Source organism: Ostrinia nubilalis, chromosome 15, assembly GCF_963855985.1.
Source record: "Ostrinia nubilalis chromosome 15, ilOstNubi1.1, whole genome shotgun sequence".
NCBI lineage: Eukaryota > Metazoa > Arthropoda > Insecta > Lepidoptera > Crambidae > Ostrinia > Ostrinia nubilalis.
The window spans coordinates 3,789,846-3,810,831 of record NC_087102.1 but is presented as its reverse complement, the minus strand read 5'-3'; the positions used below and the strand labels follow the sequence as shown (position 1 = coordinate 3,810,831).

At 35.4% G+C, this 20,986-nt stretch overlaps 1 long non-coding RNA gene across 1 annotated transcript in view; it reads right to left on the bottom strand.

Annotated features, from left to right (window-relative positions):
• Positions 1 to 20,263, bottom strand: part of LOC135078815 (uncharacterized) — a 231,154-nt gene extending 210,891 nt beyond the window's left edge. The window contains exon 1 of the long non-coding RNA XR_010258673.1: positions 19,951 to 20,263. This is a non-coding gene — a long non-coding RNA (uncharacterized LOC135078815). The remainder of the gene's footprint in view (positions 1 to 19,950) is intronic.
• Positions 20,264 to 20,986: the final 723 nt, after the last annotated feature.

The following is a 20,986-nucleotide window of genomic DNA, read 5'->3' as shown; positions in this document are numbered from 1 at the left end:
TTAAAGGTGAACTATAAATATTCCAAGTGCAAGGTACATAATATTATTCACGCAATTTATCATAAGTCAAGCAATAAAACTTATCCACGGTGATAAAGTGAAATCGCTCGCGTATGAAAACTGCAGAAATATGGAACATTTTTTAACAGACTTCAAGCACAAGTTTCTGTTTCATTTTGAAATTGTAATAGCCTTCAAAAACGAACAAGCAGTCTATTCAATTGCTTTTTATTTTAATTGTAATCACAAGACTATTGTTCAAGTATAAATTGTGATAAATTAGTAGATCTACCCTGTTACATTATGGTGATGCAAATAAATATCTATGTATCTATCAAGGTATTGTAAGTAGGTGAGTGATAGAGATCCTTAGAAAAAACAGTTTCTGATTTATCGATGGCTTCTGTAGAGCCAACTTTATCAAAATCTATTTTTAAGAGTTGTTCCTAGAATTCTCTGGTTTTATTTGCTCTCTGAATCATATAAATTAATTCCACGAAAACTCACTGTGCATGTTATTCCAGCTCAGAGGGAATAAAAATTCAAGAGAAATAAATTAATTGACGTGTTCGTGTCAAAAGTAAGTACAAAGTAAATAAGGTTGTGTTAATTTATACCATCCAACAACTTTTATAACTCTGGAAGTTTTGTTTTTTGTTTTGTCACAATAAAAGAGTTAGCGAAACGTTTAGTGCTAAAGTCTAATATGTATTTATGAGGTACTAGCTTTCCGCCCGCGGCTTCGCCCGCGTGGTTTTTGTTTGTTTCAGAAAAACTTTATCGCGCGCGTCCGCGTTTCAAAAACCGGGATAAAAACTATCCTATGTCCTTTCCCGGGACTCAAACTATCTCTATGCCAAATTTCATCAAAATCGGTTCAGTGGTTTAGGCGTGAAAGTAAGACAGACAGACAGAGTTACTTTCGCATTTATAATATTAGTAGGTATAGAAGTATAGATTATTTGTAACAAAAATCCTTGTCCACACAACATTGTATCAGTAATATCGGTCAACTGAAGAGCCGCTTATCACGCCTGTTTCCTACGCACGGCCTGATATGGCGCCGTTAAAATAATGAATGTCACATCCTAGCCCGCCCACGCAAATTGTAGCTAGCTTTGACGCGCGGGGCCACTCGCGCGAATTTTACTTCGTCGAAGAAAACAAAATGAACTTTTACTTACAATTCATTCAAACTTTTTCTTTGCGATCAAGCCTCTATCTATCTAGATTTAGATCTATTTGTACGCCAATTACAAATAAATTGAAAATCACGGATGTACAATGTACTGTACCGTACCTACTACTGTACATAATAATAACCATAACCGGTGTTTTTGCATGAATTTTGATAGACTTTTCACGTTTGTTAGTAGTTGGCTTAGTTTGAGGTACATTTGCTCTATTATGTGGTTTGTAATACATCTATTTTGTTAAATACATATAAAGTCAAATGCGTAAAACGTCCACCCACAAGGTGGACCGACGACCTCATAAAGGTAGCGGGAAGGCGCTGGATGCAGGCCGCCACCAACCGGCCATTGTGGAAATCATTGGGGGACTGTCGACTGTACATGTACTACATAGAAGGAGTATTTGCTTTCCAAAACATACACAGTCCGATCCCAAGCAGTATATCAAACAGTATTGTACAGCAGTATGTATATCTTCGACCCAAATCCATACACACTAAAGACAAACATATTTGCAAACATATCCTTTTCATAATAATATGAGTAAGTAAGTATAGATAACACAACCGTTCCCTGTTTTGCAATTATGTGCCTAGATACGGGAAATATAATACCGTTATAATAAAATAGAAAACGAATTAGATTGTTGTTGCTATTTGATATAATAAGGAAAACGTATCCGTCATAAATGAACTGTTTCATCAAAAGGCAGCAGGTGTATAGGTACTTTGTATGGGGTAAGTAACAAGTTTAATTTGACCCACTTCCCGAAATTCAAGGTGTAGATATACTTTATGTACAAGTATATGTAGACTAGCTTCGTGCGCGTGGATCCCGTTATACCCCCTTTAGGGGTTGTTTTTGCAAAATCCCGTCTTAGTAAGCGCCTAACTTCTAAAAGGAATCCCCATGCAAAATATGAGACTCCTAGCACTTGTAGTTTCTTAGATTTCGTGATGAGTGAGTGAGTTAGTGACCTTTCGCTTTTAATAGATAGATGAAGGTAATGATGAATAATGTGAAAATGTCAGATTCGAAAATACCAAAGTACCAATCAGTCCGAGATTCGAATTATAATGTTAGTCAAGATTAATTAAAAATTGTATCTTAAGTACGTTTCAGTATTATCTGGAAAATAGGTACAGACCTACTGTTTACCAAAGGGAGGTATTTTTATTGTGAAAATTTCTCGGCCTTCGCCACGTTGATCTGGAAAGTTTTCTTATTTAGACTAAGCGGCCCAGCCGACGCTTGGACAAACTCCGGCTTGTTCAAATGAGAAATAAACTTTTGAAGAAATATCAAAGCTATCCAAATAGGATTTATTAAATTCTTGTTGGTACTGAACGTATTACCGTACTGTAGGTCCTGGCTACAAAGTTGTTGCAAGAGGTGGGAACGAGAGTTGGATTTGGGACTAAACCTATTGGCACAAAATTCATAACTTTTTATTGCACACCAAATATCATAATAAAAAATTATCTTCCAGTAAACTAAGCCAAGCATAAAGTTAAGAGTTTTTATGTGGGCGGTGCGGTGCATATGACAATACTGTATGCAGTATTTAGAGAGGAGAAATAAATATATTGAATAACCGTAATATCGATGCTGGAACGAAACTCTTAATTTATTAGTTGCGAAAACAAAAAAAAGTTTTTTTCCTGCTTGTATGTAGGTATCACAAAAGCCCGCAGTTAGCAACGCACGAGTTGTTCATTAAACTTATGGTTTCCATTATTACCCCATTATGTTTCTTCATTAGTGTCCATGTGTAACAACGCACTGAAATAATTAGCGTGGCCACTAAACCGCCGTCACATTTAGACTGAAAATGAAAATCATACGAATACACGTTGAATACCTGTAGTATTTAATAAGAAACCAACTTTTATTCCTAAAGTCAGCCATTACAGTTAAGTGCGGTTTAAATCACAGAATATTTCATAATTATAAATTAGTCAGCATACTGACAGTAAAAGGTTTGTAAAGAAAAAATCCACCAAAAGCATTTTTTGTAAAATGTTTCCAAGACAATATCATGGCTCGCTCTGTCAAAAATCCTCATATACTTTCGCTCTACACATCTTGACTCTACAAGCCTTAACTTCACAAACTCTACGACATCTTAGTCAAAATGTGGCTTATTTGGCCTTGACTTGGACATACCTAGGACTAAAATGATCTTGAGATTTATAAATACATATACTAGCGGCTGTCCGCGACTTCGTACGCGTGGATCCCGTTTTACCCCCTTAGCGGATGCCTACGTCATAACATCTACCTGCATGCCAAATTTCAGCCCGATCCTATGGTGAAGCGAGCTTGCCCACAAGATAAAATAAAAGACGAAGAAGAATCTCATTTGCTCAATAAGAACGTAATGAAACGCAAACGGAACGGCACGAACTGGGTCTCATTCCCGACAAAAGTCAATCAACGTCCGAGTTACTTTTATTAATAAGTGGGCGATATGAATCATCGAACGTGCGACACGCGGCGCATATCGATGTCCGACATTACGTGAGTACTCGCAATCGCACACATAATTGTGACATTAAATATTCCCCAATACAGACGCGTAGTGACAGTTGTCTTTCAACGAAGTTTAGGACAGTATATGACACCTGGAAAAATTCCTATCGATAGGGCATTTCAGTTACTCAGCATAGGTGTATGTCCCTGCGATGGGTCATAGGCCCCTTGATAACTCACACGTGTATAGTGTAACAGCCTGCGAAGGTCTCATGCCCCATTGATGGGCCTTAAACGTATGGTGAGTAACTAAATTTTATGGGACATGTACTATTTGAAATCAGAAGGAACTTGCATCTTTTGCTCGGAATCTCTGAATTACAAAGAGATTTCATCATCATCATCATTCAGTCTTTGGTAGTCCACAGCTGGACTTATGTCCAGCAGTGGCCACAAAGCACGAGCTCCCGTTACTTGCTGCTATCTGCCTCAGGTCGTCGGTCCATTATGCCGATTTGGTTTTGAAATGTATAAGTGATTGTTACGCTGTCTGCCAGAGTCATGTTACGAATTGATTACAAGAGACAACAATATCTCCATTTTCGTAGGTAGATTGTGTCATTTACATAAATGAATAAGTGACTGTTTATTATAATTTAGCAACTAATATATATTTGCAAGCAAATACTGTTAAGTTTTTTACAGCAGTTAGCATAAGTAGGTACCTATAGATTCACGTACCCATTTCTAAAATATCACATTTCTTGTTTAATTCAAACAGCACACAGTTCACTAATCCCAGTTTAGAACATCAAAAGAAGGTAATTAAATACTTCACAAAATTACAGCAAATTAAATTACATACATGATACTAACACCCTCTGGGAGTTTGCGTTTCAGATCTACCAAATAAGTTACTACAAAATTAACTCTCTTTCATACCTTTATTATTTAACAGCACATCCAACTATTTAGTATTTTAATGCAATATAGTCCCTAATAGAGGTACATAAGACAGTGTTTAACCTTATGTGCTTTCGTCTGTGAATTACTAGGAATTTTAACCCTTTTCCAAATATTGCGTTAAAAAGGATTACTAATAAGAATTAAAAGCATAATCCAATAGCGTAACTTGCCCAGACCTTTCAGCTATTTGATTAATGGCCTGCCGCTGTGAGTTCTGTTACCGTTTGACCTTAAGAACTTTAACCACAGCCCGCCCTAATCATTTAATGCGTCTGTAGTGGATATTAGTTAATAACTAGCTTTCCGCCCGCGGTTTCGCCTGCGTGGAATTTTGTCTGTCACAGAAAAACTTTATAGCGCGCGTCCCTGTTTCAAAAACCGGGATAAAAACTATCCTATGTCCTTTCACGGGACTCAAACTATCTCTATGCCAAATTTCATCAAAATCGCTGTACTCCTAAAATAGCTTCGCACTACCATCACTACAGGATTAGAGGCATTATGAAAGCCTGATAGGTCCGACTTATATGCTTAAATAGTATGGATATTACTTATTATAATCATCATGCTGTATTTATGAAGATTTTGAGCAATTTAAAACTGGAATCTCTGTTTCAATCGCGCTCTATCATATTTTAATAAGTAAGATCATCGATTACGCACGCTACACTGTACACATCATCGCTAGAGCATGGTTTGATTAGAGATAGCTGCATTAGCAAGTCGTGACATGACAAGTTCTTTCCAAAGTCAAAGTGGGACAGGAAACCCAGTATATTTCCATTGCTAAGTTGCGCCCGGAACCTCATAGCAAGGTGCCATGACACATGGCCACATAAATAACTTATCAATACAATTCACCGTGCACAAAAATTGGTTTTGCGAACCAATGTCATGAATACTCTCCAGTGGCCATAACTTCACATCCAATTTTCTCTTGTGACGTTAGAAACGGCGGGAAACGCCCACAGAATAATAAAAATTATATTCTCTAACGCAAAGGAATACCGCTCGCAGCCTTTCCCTAGATTTGGGCTAAAAATAGTGCGGTCAATATCAGAGTTCAGACACGGATCGGAATATAAATAAATATCGATAACGAAGTACAGAATATAAAGACGTTTTCACAGTCGCCTCTTCGAACTTTATAGTATAGCTTTAGACAGAAAATTAGAGACGGAATTACACATTTATCGTAACTTAAATGTTTATGGACAAATCTTTATAAAAATCTAAAATCTTTAAGTACCTATCTTTAATAAAATTGTGAATGTTCCTGTTGATTTTACTGCTCAATGTAGAGGAGTAATTACTGCAATTACTTTGTATAGTATACACTCTGTTGCTGTAGAATACCTACTACATAATGTTACCAAGTCATCATTATTCATCATCATCATTCTCTCGTCACCATATTTCAACTCCTTTATAATATTACCTCACCTCCTTACCTACCTACATTCAGTCATCAATATCACTGGGTATTTTTAAGATATACCTAAAATATCATCATACGAGAATAGCATATCGCAAATTAAATAAAGTTTAATGTAGTTAGATAAGATAGGATTCAAAATAAACTGTCGTTTAAAAAAGTCCTTTATGGTTGCGTCAAAAGTACCAAATTTGATAAAATCGATACATTTATGACGATAACGTTCACGTGTATACTTTGCACAGATACCAATCTTCTGATAGGTGATAATAAATTAATGTCTGTCAAACATTGTGAAATAAATTTAAAATATCATCAAGATATCACTCTTTCAATGTAGGTAATTATTTCGGTATCCGGGTGTAGAAAAATACAAAATAGCAAAACTTTTATGCAAAGATACAAAAAAATACACAATGAATTTAAAACCACTAGTCACTTTTCTTAGCTACACGACGACCTACACTATACACTTGCAGAGTCACTATTCAAGACAGACGTGATTTTCAATGATGAACAGACGACAATCACCGTACTACCTAGCTAAATCAAGTGAAATTGTCGAGTAATCGTATTCGCCAATACCAACGTCCGAGCTTTAGTTCCAAATCCTTGTTAAACCGAAACAGTTGTTTAATCGGTCGGAATCGATATCCGCTGTCGATGACACAATGTAAGGTGGGGCAGAAGTCATTTATAAACGTATAGTTCTTGCTACTCACGAAGGCGAGTGAGCTTTCCTTGGGTGTGTGTACGTGTACATGCACATAACGATAGTGCAATCGTCACATTCATAGCCCTCATCAACTCAATAGTCCATCAACAAAACATAGCTTGTAAGCTACATTTTGTTGGATCTCTCTCATTTCACGTTTGGTAGACTGTACCCATTAGAAGACTGCAACCAAACGCCCTTTGAGCTCAGAACTTTCGAAGTTCAATAAAAACTGTGAGCACATTATTAGGTACTTTAACCAAAATCGCAAAAGTGCCGAAGACGGAAAAAAAGTAATGTCAGTCAAAAGTTTTGAAAAACGAATTTCAACATTTACAAGGAAGATTAAGGTATTTATAATGAACTTAATGCTTTAAGTATTTCAAATAGATGTAGGTATAAGCTGGCTAATTTGGTAGATCAATATTATACCAAAGATTCTACCAGGCTTACTGTTCCTATTTACATTACAGTTTTGTCATTTGGCTTCGGATTATGTAGTGAGCGATCAATCTCGCGGGGTAGGGACAAAATGACGGCTTTTTGTGCAAACAGTCCGCAGTTAAAAACCCATTTTAATATTGAAAGTACAGATGGTTTTTTTCATGACTGCTGGGTTTTTTTAGTAAATATTTACTTCGCTTTCATAATTTAATGTTAATTGTAGTGATGTGAAAGTACGTCAAACTACAGTTTTTAAACTCTTCAAAATTAATACATAGAGAGGGTAAATATGAATTTATATCCAATCGAAAATTCCAATTAACAAACTAATTACTGGCTAAATGGAATCTTCTCCTGCAGAGAGAGAGAAGATTCAAATATGCATATTTGCATATACCTAAATAAATCACATGTTATGTAGGTGAAGTCACGAATAGGTGTGAATTGTCGATTTAAAGATGTATTCTTATTCAACTTATATACTCTACATTACCATAATCTCTGACCTACGTTAACTTGATTATCGACTGCACTCGGCGTAACACAACACTACGTATACAAAAATTACAATATACACCTTATCATACATAAATAAAGTGTAATTTCAAGTGGCAATACCAGCAACTGTTGATGTCGTTGCATTATGAAGTGAATCGTATTAGTTTTGCGCAACTTGAGCGGGAATTGCCAAGTCGATGGAATTGTGTGGAATTTTCGCTAAGCCCGCTTAGAATGATAAAACAATAGAAATACAGATTGCGTTAAAGATTGAAGAAAACAAAGGTAGCTTTGGTTGCTTAAAGAAAACTTAAATGGTTTTCCATTTGCCAACGTATTTATTCAGTAGGTAGGGTACTTAGGCCCTTTCCAATGCGCTTATAATACACGTCCCGAACATATTATAGCTTGCCCTACCTACCGCTTCGGGACAACATGTTGGCTGGTGCTGAGAAGAAGTGGCGAAAGAAACTCAGTCACCTTTGTCAGCCTCTTTTTCAATTCAAGAGTTAGAATATAATAGCTTTATTGATGTAAATACACTGTAACATTTTATATTGAAACCCAGGCTCCTAAACTAGTGTGAACTGTATTTCAGGAGAAATTCATATTTATCAAAATAAGATTAAAATAGATGTTAGGGTGAAATAGTGAGTTCAAATTCAATTAATGTTTGTTATTTTGGTACATAGCTAGTGAGAAACTACGGGAGCGTTTCACAGGAAAGCCATAGTCACATAATAATTCCATTATACATTTTAATGGGATAATGATGAACTTGATAAATAAATTCAAAGCTTTACTTACTTAAAGATGCATCTCCTATAAACGTGATTGAGTAATAAACTTTGGATTATCCTCACAAACTTGTTTACTTTTATCAACTTGCAATAATAACTGTTGCCATTATGAATGCAAACTGTATTATTGTATGTGCTTCCTAACTTCAGTTAGACATAAATAAAAGAACATCCTACTAATATTATAAATGCGAAAGTTTGGATGTCTTGATGTCTGGATGTTAGTTACTCTTTCACGCAAAAACTACTGAACGGATTTTGTTGAATCTTTACAGTATTATTGTTTGTAACCCAGATTAACATATAGGCTATAATTTATAACGATCTGTGACAAACTAAATTTCACGCGGGTGAAGCCGCGGGCAAAAGCTAGTAAAATATAATAAGCAAAATAAATGTTTTGCTGTATCATTTTATGCTTCGTGAGATGTTTTAATGGCATATTATGAATTTTATAGGCCTACTAGATAGACATGGCTACATTATCTATAGCTACTAATTTATAATGATCAACGACAGATGAAAATTTTGCAGAAATTGTGTAGAAATTAATCATGTTTTTCATTTTACCGCTCTATTACAACGTTGGACAAAAACAGATCTCAAACACAATTCACTCAATACATTATTGAGTGAATAAGAAATGTGATTACACACGGTAAAACCCCAAGTCGGATTTAAAGTATTTTCCCGTTTGTGACCAATGACCGTCGCTTGTCGAGAAAATCCTAAATTGGATACCCAAGTACCTACTCAAACGTTCTTGGAATCAGTTTATTTCTAGGTGAATACTCATACGAGTACCTACATTTATTTTTCGTTAATAAAACACCAATAGTTAGTTAATTAATTACTTATTTACAATACATACACACCTAAAAGCCTTTGCTTGGTATTGATTCTTTTTTCACAACAGAAGGCAGGTGTTTGACCGCAATTTCGCCGGATGCTAAGTGTAGATACAGTCTAGGATGGTACCTGTCTAGTAAATGCCTATTCAGTGCTTGAAAAGGCCTAGGTCAAAGACTTCTCAGACCGTGTCCAACGTAGACTCTTTTGTGTCGCTGTATGTGTTAGTCGCTTCGTAACCAAGTACCTATATTGCTAGGTAGTTTACTACTTTTTCTATTGGGACATCTGACCCGTTAATAACTTAACATGACGTTAATGAACCATTAACTTGGCTTGAACATAATGACTAATGCGTCTAAGGGCGTATGTCAAAGATAAGGAATCCTATTTCGAAAGACAATATCGATTCATTTGACTTTCTCACACACCATGAGATGCTGGGATAAATGAGAGAGACAGGCAGAGTCGATAAATTGAGATCATTTAACAGAATAGAGCCCGGCCTAAGGGCTGCCACAAAAAACAGTCAAAAGCATCGAGATTCAAGTGGTTCGTGGGAAAGTAAGGGTGCTGTACTCGTAACTTCTCGATAGTGTTTCAAGTAAGTTGTTAACAAGTTGAACAAACTGTTGTAGATTCTCTCGGAATTACAAGCACATGTGAGAAGTACTTAAATGAATATTAAGGCTAAGGGCTTATCAATCTGTGATTTTAGACGCAAAAATATGTAAGCACATTACTTATAAACGGAACATTATCTTCAAGTAATGCGCTAAAAAATGGAATTTAATCACAGCTATAACTCAATCGAAGACTATAACTATAATAATTCGATAATACCCTAATCGTTTTAACCGATTTGATTAGTCCTATGTACCATGACAAAATTAAGTAGGTAGTGACTTATGAGGTAGCTACTGTGCTACCTTATAAGGATCATATTGTCCGGGATGTAACAGCTAACAACCCTGGATAATACTGCCAAAATAATAACCGCTCTATTACGATAGGCTTCGTTAAGTCATATCAAAGGTAGGGTGGCCGTTTACAAATAGGGTAGGAGGGAAGTTGGTGGAACTTATTAAGGGTCTTGTGATACACCATGAGATTATTTTTTGTAAGCTTCAGTAACTGAAAATGTGCATGGGTTGAGTAGATAAGCATTATATTTAATGTACTATCGTTAAATTAAATAAAAGAACTAGAAATAAGAGGACCTCTAATTTAAGAACTCTACCTAAATATCGAATGTCTATAGAAATAATGTAGAGTTCCTGGGAATAACAAAAATTAGACTGAAAACTTTAACAAAACTTAAAAAATCCTCAGCACTGACCACTACGTTTAGAAATAACCCAAACCAAACTTACCTTTATTATTGTTAGCGTTCACGACCTTTGTTTAAAACAATATGGCTACTACAACGGCCATAATGCCTTGAGCGTGCAAACAAAACGTCGATTGACAACTCGCAGACGATTCAAGTGCGCAAGTAATAAACATGGCCTTTGTTTCCTGGCACGAGATTAAATCATAACTTTATTATGACACAGTAGAAGAACGCAGCCGAGAAGCTATCCCATCACTGTTTGGATCTATTTGTCACGGTCATTCATTCATGTATCTCGCTTAGAGTGAAAGGGATAGATTTTATTCCTCTCATGAACTATCGGTGTATCGGTTGTATGATCTTTTTTGCGTAAAATTATGTCACTTGCGTACGCGCAGCAACATGTAATAGGCATTCTAAAAAGCATTTGATTTAAGCACTGCATTACACGCATGAGTGCGCAAGTCATTTATGCGATTTATGGGCAATATAATAAGTTCTCGAATAGTCTACCTAAGGTACTCTTATGTAAGAGTAAGATCGAATCCATACGATAACAGTTGGTTTTCCAAACTCTAAAGTTACGAAAATCTCAAGAAATAACATCTCAAAGGAAACCACGAAAATAAAGCATAGGTACGGCTTTAGGTCAGTGCATCTTTGTCTGCATGAATCGTTCTATTGTTGTTTATGTAGACGACATTATACTCAGCACTGGAGTCTGGAACTCTACAAATCAAAGTTATCATGAAAGCGAATCTACCGCTTCTAATTGCGTTGTTATCGTCCACCGCTAAACCAACAGCTTTCAATCTGCAAGCAATTAGTATACCAGTATCTATCAGAGATGCCGCGTTTATCTTATTTATGACTTAAATGAGAGAATCGTGGCGTTAGCTGTGAACTAGCGATGCGGGATAATGACTGCATAATTTTCCTTGGCATATAAATTAATCAATGGTGTCATACTATTGTAAAACGCTGGTAAACAACTTACAATAGAGGCAGGATATTCTTACCTTTTTATACGAGTGCTCAATGCCATTTGAATTAGAATATTTGTAGATAGGAACATTTTCATACTATTGATTTGAGAGGTAGTACCAAATTGCCTATTATGATTCACACTGATAAATCTATCATTTTTATGCCAAAAACTTAAGGCAAAATCAGGCAAATTTTAACGCAATTTAGGGCATAAAGGCGTGCGAGACCCGATATTACATCCACGTCATTTAGCACCAGGCATCACCGCCAAAACCATTGCCCTCTGCCTTTCTGCTCGGCTTGGCTTCAAAAGTTAAAAAGTCGTTAAAGAGCTGTCACTTCACACCGATGTATCGATTACCACTCACGCACCCTACGTGTCCCTCCATTATGCATTCCCGATTACGATCTAACGATTGTGTGGCCACTCGATTGACCGACTTTTGCACATCGAATCATAAAACTTTACACTGCCAACAGGTAGAGTCAAGATTTCACTATCGAATCGATGATAACGAATGATAAATGGTATCGAACCACTGTTTTGCAAATAGTTTTGGGAGGTAGCGAAGCGAACTTGAATGGGAATGAAATGTTGCGTTGTCTACAGGCCTCTAAGATAACCTTCGTAGCGCTAACATTTAAGCAATTTAATCTATCTTGGACGTTCACACGCAAAAAAAGGTTATCTTGACGGGAAAATTAATCTAGTTTTCGGGCGGAGATTGGAAAACAGCCGTTCTGATAAAAAAAACATCCCCTTTGAAGAAAGAAGATGGAAAAGTAAGTTAAATCTGCTAAATTCCCAATGTGATAAATCTCCATCATATGCATGAATAACGATAGCTCCCCAATTGTTGCTCTTCCATTGAACCTGTAAGATTGTTGCGAACTGAACGAAATACAAATCGTACCCACATTCAGACTTTTATTTCAAGCTCGATTTAATATTCTGGAATTTGGATGTACAGTGTTTATTGGCGCATGCATTTCGTAAAACATTGCGCTCCATTGATTGCATGATTTGCATATTTGATCCGTGAATGAGATCAAGTCCGCCAGATTACTCCGAAAAATATTTTCCGAATCGAATCACTATCCCTCTCACACAAATAGGGACGTCTACATGAGGGACGGTGACAGACAAACCCGAAATACGTAAATAGCGTTTCAGAATAGTCCTGCCCTGCTGCTTCGGTTTTCATTTCCATTTCGTAGATTTGCTTTCTATTGTATTAGCTTATTTTGCACAGTCACGTCTATTTTATGTAGAGTGACGCATGTGGAAAACAGAAGAATGATGTAGTAAATTTCGTAGCAAATTAGACTGTAGGTACGTACCTGTAGACTAAGTAGAATTAGGGGCAGATTGAATTTCGCATTCGCTTCACAGAGCGACGTATATCTATGTACTAAAGAAGTAGACCCATCAAAAACAATACTTGTCAAAAAAACCAAGTCTCGCAACTCAGTTGTTCTACGGTAAAAAGTTGTGAGATCCATGTAATACCAAGTCCAGGCCAGGAAATCTTTAACGTTTTACATAAATTTATTGACTTGGCCATCGCACTAAATAATTTAATTTACACGTGTTTTCATGCGATGGCATTTGATGGGATCTCATTTCTTTTTGTATTTTGTAGACAGCAGTTATGTATCTAGAAAACTGGACCGAAATTTAAAAATTTTACTCGACTTGGCGGGGACACTACCGTGCGCCATTATATTTATATGGTATTACAAAGTTATTTAAGTAAGTTTAAGTAAGTAGTTAAAATTTTATAAAACTGGACCGAAATTGAAAAATTTTGCTAGACTTAGCGGTTGCACTACCGTGCCCCCAAATATTTTAGTTTTTCCTTGATATATACACCAAACACTACTTATATTCCAAATTTGAAGCTTCTAGGTCTGCTAGAAGTGCCTTAGAATTTTGATGATCGGTGAGTCAGTCAGTCAGTCAGTCAGTGAGTGACAAAATTAAGAAACTTTGACCCGTTATAATTCTTAAACTACTGGTTCAAATTGAATGAAATTTGAAATATACCGTGTCTTTACAATGCCTGCATAGCTAATGAAAATTCAGCCTTCTAGTTTTATCCACAACGAAGTTACAGGCGGTCGTGGCTGTCTGGTGTAATGGCCTGAATTGCTTCGAGAAAAGGATGGTACGGCCGTGCCGCTTTTTTGCTCGACTTGGTGGGGGCACTGCCGTGCCCCCAGATGTATGTAGTAGCGAAGTCGAGTCGAAGAACTTTTCCGAATTAAAACTGTCACCTATGTAGGGGTTGTCTAGAGGAGCCCTAATACATAAACGAAACAATTAACTTACGATTTCTGCTTTGTATTTGACACACAATTGTTTTAAAACAAGGTGGAAAGGACATTATTTCTCTTATTGCAGCAAGAACCGCTGAGAAAAATAAAGTAACTCTTACTACATCAGAGACACACGTGATAAATATGCATACAGTTATTACCCAACATAAACTATTCGTGTAAAATTGTCCACATTACTGCCTCCGTATCGAGTCCAAGGTCGCATTTCCATCTCGTTTGGAGTCTCGTTGTTTCGTGAATATTCTAGTTAGAATAGAGTTGCTAATATCCTCGTCACGGTCCTCAAAGTCAGCCTAATTCGATAAGGCCGGTATTCACCAGACTGCCAGTCACGGTACGTCTGGGAAGCCAACAAAAGAAAACCGCCATTATCGCCAGCCGACTTATGCTAAGAAGATAGAACATCAAATTGTTTACTTTACTAAATATTGTGTAATTTCCATTTTCATTAACTCTAGTAGGATAAAATAAAATCCAAGAGACATCTGACTGAAAGATAAAATGTTGCTTTACCTCTAACAAGCAAAAACGTTACATAGTTTTCTAAATGGCTAATCTAAAGAATTCCATAATTTCGAGTCACTAGTTTAGATTTTAAGTCTTTCAGCAGACTACAGACTTTTATTCGTCCGATAGTTGGGCCAATTCTAATTTGTATGAACAATTGGACGATACCAATGTGCGCACTTTCATACATGTCCATTGTCCATACTGATTAACAGCCCGACTCAACTATGGGCCGACAAAAAGTGGTCTACGTCTATTGAAGTTTGCCTGTCCATTTGCACTAAATTACATTTTGTATAACGTTATACCCTCATGTAGGTACAGTAACTGATTCTATTACTGGACTTTATAGACGTTTGAAGACAAACAAAAGTCTTCAAATAAATCGTTTAATTTAAATTACACAGTGCAAAACAACGTCGTTATTCAATAAGCATGTTTCCAGTGGGTGGTCATGAAGCGAGCGGATCCAAATTCTTAAAGCTGCATAAATTGTACCCTCCGTTACAATAACCGTTAAATTAAATGTGTTTTAAACTTTATAAACATGAATAGCTGGCATTAGTGTAACTTCTATGTAGGTTTAGAAACGGCAGGTCAAACTGGATATGCCGAGTATGTAGTCTTAATAATAGGTGTGAAACACATACGGGTATTACCTATGTGTGGCGACTTCATACATCTACCATTACAGGTTACTTATCCCAATAAATAAAAAAAAACATAGGCCAAATTATATATGTAATCAATAAAAGCTACTGAATTGGTTACAGTACAGACGTTTCAGAAATGGTGTTTTAAATGGATTTCTTTATCAAAATGTGGGCGTATAGATAGTGATAAAATATGTATTAGTAGAATGCTATTTCTGTAGGACAGTGATACTCGTAGATCAGTCACACTTTCAGAAATTACATGAGAATATGCATCTGTACAAAATAACATATAATCAACCTTTAATTTGCTGGAGCCCACGCATTTAATTTACTATCACATGAAAATTACAGCGTTACTCCAAGACTAATACAGACATAGCACAAAGCATTTTGTAGTTAAACCAAATAGATATTAACTTAAAATTCGGTTAAGTTAACGCAAACATACTTCCTATCATAAGAAAGTGTTGATTCTTGTTGTATTTCTCGAAGATATACAGATACATACTGTATGTCATGAGACACGCGAAAAAGAATAAAAAAATACAGAATACTTTAACTTTGAACCCAGACATGGTAATTAAGTTAATTAAAAAGAATATAAGTGGATAAGTAGGGTTTTCAGGCACGGGAAGGTCTTGAGTTTTTCGTTAGGATAGGTCGGGATTGTCGGGAATTCGGGATCAAGCTGGAAAGGAAAAAAACATGGATGAAGCGAGGTCACATTATAAAAATAAATAAGGAAGATTAACGCCATGGTATATTTTAAAATTTTGCATCGGCTATCAGGAAAATCCTTTAAATAATCATAAACCGGATCAACATACTATTTTTATAACTCCAATTGGACGCGAATGTATAGCAGATGGCTGTTTAATGCCAGGTTATGTTGCAAGAAGGATGTGAACCCTATACTCGCAGGAACACCAATCGCTGATGCTATGCTAATAATAGAATATCAGATATGATCTTTCAATTTTAATAATAGAAGCTTATAGAGGGCCTTCAACTTAGAGGCGCCCATTAAATCATAGGTACAAGACATATGCAATTATGTCAATGAGGGCTATCGTTTTTATACTTAACAGTTGGCACCCCTGGCGATTGACAGGACCTTACTCTACAGTGGCGCCATCTTGATGAGTGCAAATGCGATAGTCCTCCTACCACTTTCGCGCTCACCAGTTGGTGCTACTGTCTTCGCTACTAGCAAGTGACAGGACCTTACTCTACAGTGGCGCTAACTGGTGAGCGCTAAAACGATAGCCCTCATTGTCACACTGGATGAATTCTGCGGTCTGTACGATATGTAGAAAGCGACAAAGTTGTTCATACATGAGGGCTGCGTTCACTTCGACCTAAACGTAAACCCCAGAACGCATCCAGTGTGGAAAATTCTTTAATATTATAAAATGTTAAAGAGCATTAATAATTTAACTGCGCATTCTTAAAACTTAAACAATTCAATGTCGCGATTCACTGCAGTAGCGAAATACTTGTGTCAATTTGTTCAAAAGACGACCTCGTGCTGATAACCTTGCTGCCAGTTCTTAGCGCTAAATTCTCAGGTAAACACGCCTATTTTGGTGCATCCACGCCGCAGATATTTTTTGTGGATCAACATTGCGCAACACGGTAACATTACATAGGTCTAACCATAACTTTTGTGGCTACCTATTACAAATTGCTATCGAATATTATTGTTTTTGTTATCGAATGTGGCCTAGTCATATTCGGAAACGTTACTACACAAAAATTATGCCATTAGCAGTTGTCGCAAACTGTTACACTAGAAAGCTAAAATATCCGAATAAATTTGTAACTAAGTTGTTTTTTGCCTACAGAAAACGGGGATAGACGAAGTGAGCCTATTTTAGAAGAAATTGACTGCTGAAATAATATTTACTTACTGAAATTAGAAACTCAATAAGCCTACAAATTGTATGTCGCATTTTATTGTGTGATTAGTAACATTTGCAGAGACCAATTTCGTAACATTTGTTTACCTTTAGTCACGTTATGAAATACAAACGTGCGATCTTCTTCAAATACATATTATGTAAACAGTCAAAACTGAAATATATATTTTCATATCATAAATAACTATGTCGTATATTCTATATCAACTTTAAATATATTTATTATAGTGGAGTGTACATGTAAAAGCTATCAAAATGCATTTAAAATAACTAGGTATTTATGTATAAAACAGATATGTTTTAACATAAAATAATCGCCAGTTACATTATTGGGTAAATACAAAATTATGTAACTGTTGATAAAATCATGTGTTGCATAGTTTCAGTATATGTACTTACCTTGTAGCTAGGGTTTCTGCTCGAGCTTTCTCGAACTCGAGAAAACTCGAGAAATTTGGCTTCATTCGAGACGAGAAAAAAATTACCGGAGCTCGAGAATTCTCGAGTTTCGATTTTGAAGCTTTAATATTTTTAAAAGCCAATTTTCTTAGACAAAAGTAAGTTTTTAATTATTTAATAGGTTAACGTTGCGTTTAGACTGGCCTAGTCTTTCCTTTTTTTAACTAATTTGATTTGCAAGTAACGATCTTAACCGAAACTAATAATGTTCACCTACGAGTATGCTATATTTTATTATGTTTGTATAACTGACTGATTTAAAGGCTGAAAATTTTTTGTTAACTGTTAGTTTAGTTACTCGTAAATACGTTTATTCAAGTCGTTATCTTTAAGTTTAAAAATTTATTTAAAAGTTTTTTTTTTGTTTGCAAATGTAGGTTTATTATCGTAATTTTTCAATTAATTTGGACTTGTGTTCTTTGGAAAGCAAGTGATTCAATTGGAGCTCCAGATATTTATGGTTATTAATCCTTAAAGTACACGCGACTTTATGACTTTTGTTCCTTTAGTTAATTACTAAGTTATAATTATCCTACTAATATTATAAATGCGAAAGTTTGTGTGGATGTCTGGATGTTTGTTACTCTTTCACGCAAAAACTACTGAACGGACTTTGTTGAAACTTTACAGTATTATTGATTATAACCCAGACACATTATAACATTAATAAAAACCCGTGTTTTTATTAAATTTCAACCGATTTCAACAGTTTTAATTAAAAGACTCGAAACCCGAGAAAACTCGAGACTTTGGCCTCGAGAATTCCCGAAACTCGAGAAAAAAAATAAGTCGAGAAATCAGAAACCCTACTTGTAGCTGATGTAATATGCAACTTTAGAAGAAGAATCTTTCTTTATGATACGGTATTATAGACTAAAATGTTTCTTACAGAAAATGAAGATTCAGATGAGAGTTAGTTGTTTATCCAGTTAATAGAAAACCAAGTGGAAAATTGTCCATGTGCCATTTTAAGTGTTACAATTTGACCATAGTGACAAACGTAATGGACAACATCCTCAAGTAGGTTAGGCATCCAGACGTCAAACTGAAGGTCATTTCAATAAGATCTTCGCTGCAAAATTGTGTCCACACAGTGCGGTGATAGGAAACAAGCAATTACTGTGGTCAGGTAAGCATGCACAATAAACGGTGTTGATTAATTTAATTTGTAGTCGGATAAAGGGAAAATAGTTATTGCATTTCAGAGGGTAAAATTATAATCATTATTGCAAGAGCAGTCTTTCAACAATTTTATTATTTATATCCTTGTTACATTAATGACATAATGGCTCTTTCTAAGTTTTTTAAGAGCAATTGAGGATTTGCAAGCCTACTACATATGTCCAGGCAAATGTTTTTTCAAATTTGATTTGAATATGTTAAAATTATGAGTCTTTTAATTCAGTTTTTTTCTTTGAATACTTAACCATCTAGTAACTTACAAATCTTATTATACTAGTCTAGCTAAATAAAGAAATAGACTTTAATTTTTAACCGACTTCAAAAAAAGGAGGAGGTTCTCAATTCGAGTGCATGTTTTATAGTTTACATATATCAGACTATGCCACCAGCTTCGTTATACGAATAAAGCCCACTACAAAATTACCTTAGTACAAACCACAGCACATCAAGGTATACACAGTGGTGTCTTATCTCTTTGTATTACAGACTATTTTCCAACAAAAATTCAAAGTCTGATGTGCTGTAGTCCGTACAAGCTGTGCTTAGTACTTAGTGTGTAAATAACTTTTAATAAAGATACTATGAAATTTTAAAAATTAACTAATAGTTTAAATTTTATCTACAATCCTTTCAAATCAAGTCAACAATCACAAGTAGACTAGATATTCATAATAATAATTGATTGATCAGGAAAGGATAGTATCCGTAATTTACATGTTGGTGTTTCAAAATTAATAACAAAGTATTAATATTCCAATTTCATAAACCATGATTAATTAGCTATGTTGTCAAAGTTGTTAGTATTTTAGTCAGATTTAGGCTCTATATTTAATTGAAAACCAATATTTTTGATCGCAACAATTTAAGTTGAAATAAATAAAAGTTGAGGCATACTTGGAGTGTAACTGTGCCAGTTTAGTTAATTAATATATTAAATTATGGATTAACCTGCTAAAGATATATAAAATTGAACTAATATTATGGAGCTGTCAATATTTAATTGAACTTAATTTATAAAATAATTTAGAGCTTTGAATTGCGTAGCACACTAAAAACACGAATAAGGCAAAGTAATTAACTGAAGAACAAGAATGTCTTACAAGATCCTTCAGTGATTTTCTAAATTTAGCACAAAGCGTGGGTGTATCAATAGGCAATGTTTATTGATAGGCGGTAATATAATTAAAAAACTTACCTTAGAAACTGCTTGCCGATGAATTATGAAGTCACAGCTTTATAAACGAACCAAATTAATCACAAAAAACAAGTCTTTCCAAGGAAACAGCACTGTTTCTGTAATTTAGAATCCCAAAATCTCGTACTTCACGATGAGCGGAGTAAACAAACACCTTTATTTAATTTACTGCACGATTTAAACAGTAAAATTCGGTGAAAGTACGAGAAATCACTTAAAAAATACACAGAATATTCCGACAGAAAATGTCACCATCTGTGCCGCAAACCGCAATAACAACTGACATTTCATCGACAGACAGCTAGACAGGAACGATGTTGCCATGTTTTGAAATAAAATACCAACCAATTAATAACACAATATGAAGAAAAATAATTTCTTAAAATAATTTCATTAACAAAATAAAAAGAAGGATGTAGAATAAATCAATTATCTTAGAAGTAAGGTTTATTCCCAATATTATTGTACTTTGTGTATGTTTTTAACCTTCCTAATTACTTATTTAATATCGTTATACTGAAATGAATTTCACCCATTAAATACCAACAAACGAGACAAAATAAAGAATACAATAGGTACCTTGATTAATTGATTCGCTGTATTCATTCAGATTTCACACGACTTGACGTTAAATTAAACCCAAGCTGACAAGAACCGCCAGCAAGCCGCGCGCCGCGCGCCGCCCCGGACCTTATTTGTATCATTTATGGGTGATGAATGGGAGGTTGATAATCTGAATAACCCCAATGAGAGGAAATTCGTATTATTACTGAGACCCCAAACGTTACATCTCCGCAGATATCCATTTTCTGGGTAAATTTCAGCATTGTGGCAAGCCTGTCTAAATTACGTTCCGTTCAACGCACGATTTATTTAGGAATAAAATATTAAAAAAAAAAAACAAAATGTAGTTTCTTGGCGGGCTACGTTGGCGGGGAAATTGAAATCAATACAATTAGTTGGTAAGGTAAGTAGGTACTGTGGTAGGCACGTAATATAAAAAAAATGTTTAAACGAGAAACTTTATTCCTAAGAG